This window comes from Syngnathoides biaculeatus, chromosome 18, assembly GCF_019802595.1.
Source record: "Syngnathoides biaculeatus isolate LvHL_M chromosome 18, ASM1980259v1, whole genome shotgun sequence".
Taxonomy (NCBI): Eukaryota; Metazoa; Chordata; class Actinopteri; order Syngnathiformes; family Syngnathidae; genus Syngnathoides; species Syngnathoides biaculeatus.
The window spans coordinates 7,588,169-7,592,844 of record NC_084657.1 but is presented as its reverse complement, the minus strand read 5'-3'; the positions used below and the strand labels follow the sequence as shown (position 1 = coordinate 7,592,844).

The window sequence follows — 4,676 nt, the reverse complement described above, 5'->3', positions numbered from 1 at the left end:
GCTCAAGAATTTAATGACTTAATTGCTAGAGGGAAAAAAACTGTTCGATTGCTGGCTAGTTTTGACTTATATTGATCGGTAGAGCTTACCCGATAGAAGGAGCTGGAAGAGCTGTTGGCCAGGATGTGGAGGTTCCCAAAGGATCCTGACCGTTTTGGACCTGGTTCGAGTGGTGTGGAAGTCTTCAAGGGTGGGAAGGGTGGTGCCGACACTCCATTCAGCGGTTTTGATTGTCCGTTGCGGTCAGAGTTTGTCCCTTTTTGCGGCAGCCCCGTCCCAGATTGTGATGGATGTACACAGTACTTACTGGATGACGACTGTGTAGAACTGTCTCAGCAGCTCTTATGACTGGCCGTGCTTCCTCAGAAGCCACAAGAAGTACATCCTTTGCTGGGCTTTTTTAAGGATGGAGTTGATGTTCGTCTCCCACCACGGGTCCTTTGAAACTGTAATTCCCAAGAACTTGAAGGTCTCGACATGAGACAGTTGGACAGTGTCAGGGGCAACTGTGGTGAACGATGCCTCCTGAAGCCCACAATCATCTCTACAGTTTCTAGAGTGTTCAACGCCAGGTTGTGTTGGCTACACCAAAGCGCCAGTCTTGCCACTTCCTGTTGATACGCATACTTGTTGCCCTCTTCAATGAGGGCCATGACTGTGGTGTCCTCTACGAACTTCAGGAGTTTGACAGTCGGGTGCCTCAAGGTGCAGTTGTTAGTGTAGAGCGAGGAGAGTAGAGGGGAGAGGACAAACCTTGGGGTGCCCTTGCGTATTTATAACTAACACATGCTTTTGCCCATTCCAATGATCAGGTTACTAATGGAGTGTTCACTTGCTCAAGGTCTTGCAGTGCTGCCACATGCTCCTATTTGCTAATACACATTTTAAAAAATTCCTGTTTTTTTTTTTTTTAATGTGTCACCCTGTAATATTCCTATATCACGGAGTTATGAAATATCCATCCATCCATTTTCCACCGCTTATCCAAAATCTGGTCGCATGGGGGAGTAGCTTTAGCAGGGACAGCCAGACTTTTCACTAGTCACTTCATCCTGAAGCATTTCCAGGTTACCCGAGAGATGTAGTCTCTCCAGCGTGTCATGGTTCATGACCCACACCATTGCCTTTCTGTCTCACAGTTATCTTCTGCCCCCGAGCCCTTACTCTAGATTTTTAGATGAGTTCTCAGAATTTATTGCTGAGTTGTTGACTCACATAGATAATATATTAATTATGGATGACTTTAGTATTCATATCAGTTCCCTGTTGGAACATTTGATACTTTTGCTTTCATGCAATTAATACATGAACTGAGAGGTCAGTTTCATCAGGATAAAGACGCAAAAAGCTTTACCTGTATATATACTGTGTAATCTCAGTCAGACATGACTCCAGATTGGAGCAATGGCGTGGCTTGGCTAATCAATTTTAATGGCATATATAGCTGCCTCTTTGGCATAACAGTGAAATTATATTTGTGTACAATATCATCAAGCAAAAAGCATATAAAGAACTGAACAAAAGAAAGCTGAGTGCTGATCCCTGCGAGACACCCCAAGTGACAATATAATAATCAGACTTACATTACCATGAATTACATTGTGTCCAAACTGAGAAATAGGGTCTAAACGAAGAAAGTGCTGGCGTGTAATACCGATACACATTTTGAGGCAATCTAGTTGTATATTTAAAACATTTCCCAGGAAGAGGGTCAAGCAACCATTTGCTTGTTTTGTCAAACTCGGTTTTGTGACTCTCCTCCACCCTGGAATTGCCCATGATAAGAGGCAGCAACCAGATGTGGGTATACCTATTGCCCCCTAGCTCAGCACTTGTACATTGGGGTTGGAGAAGAGTGAAGCCTCCCTCCACCTGTGCATGTGGGGAAGGGTCCTGACTGTTGTTTCTGTCTCTGCACCTAATAGAATTGAGTACTCACCCTTTCTGGAGTCCTTGGTGAGGTTGCTGGATAGCACTCCTGGAGACTCCATCATTCTACTACTCCATGCTCACTTGGGTGTTGGGGGGGATTGGGAGGAACCCCTGCTCATTCAGAACTCAAGTAGAGTTTTTTTTTTTTTTTTCCGGGGGGCAGGGGAGTGTACCTGCTCATTATGGATTGTAAATAAATAACCACCCCAAGATTTCCATAGACACCCCAGGCCACAGTTTGATGATTGACTTTTTAGTTGTGTCATCAGACTTGTGGGCACATGTCTTGGTCTCTCAAGTGAAGGAGGGGCGGAGCTGTCATCTGATCACGTGGTCCTGAATTGGCTGCAATGGTGGGAGAAGATGCTCATCTGACTTGGGAAGCCCAAACGTACTGTAAGAGTCTGCTGGGAACGTCTGGGAGAATCCCTTACCAGAAGGCATTTCAACTCCCACTTCCAAAAGGACTTTCATTCTTAGCGATTTGAGGGACATTGAGTCCATTTTTTTTTTTTATCAGCGTTTCCAATGGTTTATAATTTTATTGCTCCTTCTTGCGTTACATGCACTGTTAGCTCCCATTTCACCTCGTATGTTGTATTCCGCTTTTGTTATTAAATCAAGCCCAGCTAAAAAAAAATTCTATAGAACATTTCTAAAGAATTTCTACAGAAAGGACCCAAATTCTATAGAAATTCTTTAGAAATGTTCTATAGAAATGCTATAGAACTTTATGACCCAAATTCTAAAGAATTTCTATCGAAACATTTGATAGGAATGCCATAGAACTTTACGACCCAAGTTCTATAGAACTGTTCTAAAGAACTGAAACAACATTGCTTGTACATTGTATTCGTTAACTGCATGAATGTGACAATCCCACACACAATCAACGTTGCCTTAGAACACAGAAACAACATTGCCATGCTACATGGAATCTGAGCCATTAAAACAAGCATTCTGGATTGAAACCTTTATTATGCAGTGTGAAACCAGACTGTTTTTTTTCGATCAAACAACAGTCAATTCCAAACAATTAGTTTATTCAGCCCACAGTAATAAATGCATGTTTAACATTTAGAACAAAACTTCTTTCCGTCATTTCGAACAAATAATGTTTTGCTTAAATTATGTTACAAACAAAATAAAATATAATATTCCACTATGTGAACTTTAACTATGTGTCTCTCACATTTACTGTCCACCCTGGTTCCTCCCCTCCTGTTTCCTGCCACTGGCACTGCATCTGTCAGGCGCATATTTCAGTTATGACGTGGCCACACTTAGTACATCACTCTTCCCTCGTTGTTTCTGAAGACACATTGAGTTCAAAATTAAGAGACTTGTTTACTATTAAATCTGGCAAACACAATAACGATCAGTTAGGAAGCTATCAAACACAAGAATCCATATTTTGTTTATAGAAAGAGCATTTGAAGGACCTCAGTGTTCAGAAGTCTGCAAACAGCACACAAAATACTTTCAATTGTATTAATAAATGCAATATCGTTTGAAAGTTAAAGCAAGTCAAAAAATCTTCACCTTATTCTCAACTGTATATTACTGGTAAAAAAAAATTAAATTCTGTACAAAATATTTAATATTCAATTACCTTTCAGGATCTGTTTGATATTTTCCTTAAGGGTTACCGATCCAACTTTCAACATTTGGAATTTCTGCAAATCAAAAAGAGGAAAGCAAAATTAGGAATTGGTTTGTTGTTAAAATTAAACTTACAACTTTTTCCACACTTAATCATAGCAGTTCTGCAGAAGCAGAAGGTTCTTCCGTCACCTTCTGTTCAAGGACAATGAAGTCGGCCTGATATCTTATCTGTACAATGTCAATGTCCTCTTCTTGTACCGCCCTATGGTTTTGACGCCTGCCGGTGTCCCTTATCTCAGTAAGCAGCATCAGCCCTTTTTTTTTTTGGAACCCTGAACAACAACACATGCACAATGCAAAAGCACAAATATGACAAAAAGGTTTTAAGACGAGTTATTCGTAGACATTTTTGGCTTACTTGCTTCTTACATGCACCAACTCTCTTCGGAGGAATGGGAAAGCCTCATGTTTGGTGGTAGATGGCTCAAGGTTGATGGTCGTGGTCTTGGTTTTTAATGTCTTTGGGTTCTTCATGGTGACCTGTTCCATTACCTCAAACAGGAGGAATAAAACAGAATATCAGAGAAACCAAGTTTTTTTATTGTGCTCTTTGGGCCAGATTTCTTCTTATAAAGTGCTTTAAACAGAAGATGCATTCACTTTAATGGTCTTGCAGGGCAATTACAGGACTGGCATCACTTTCCGAATCCTCCACTTCAGGAGGTTTTTGGAGCTGTAAAGAAAATAAACCATGACCTGCAATATCACATTACTGAAAAGTTGATAGATATAGTCATGGCATCAATTCATTGAATTCCTGGACTCTATAAAATTTAAAATAAAAAAACCCAAATTATACATTTATATAAAAAATACTACATCAATGAATGACACTGTTGATACGCATTCAGTGAAAGAATTAAATGAGACATAACAATTATGATTTGACCATGCACAACTGGGGAAAAATAACTTAATGGTCAGTTTTACTATACCCATCTTATTCTGCCCCAAGGAAGTTGGGTGGGTACCATAACCACTAGTGTTCGCTGAGAAAATAACAGATATTTTAGTTTAACCATAAATGTAATCAGCAAAGCCGGCACCCTTACTTGATGGAATATATATCCTCAATGGTG

The 4,676-nt window shown here is 40.3% G+C and overlaps 1 long non-coding RNA gene across 1 annotated transcript; it reads right to left on the bottom strand.

Annotated features, from left to right (window-relative positions):
• Positions 1–3,006: 3,006 nt before the first annotated feature.
• On the bottom strand, positions 3,007–4,000 carry LOC133492301 (uncharacterized). Its single transcript, XR_009792602.1, has 4 exons — positions 3,956–4,000; positions 3,727–3,869; positions 3,545–3,608; positions 3,007–3,243 (listed from the first exon to the last, which is right to left on the bottom strand). It is a non-coding gene; the product is annotated as an uncharacterized LOC133492301 (long non-coding RNA).
• Between the last annotated feature and the right edge of the window lie 676 nt (positions 4,001–4,676).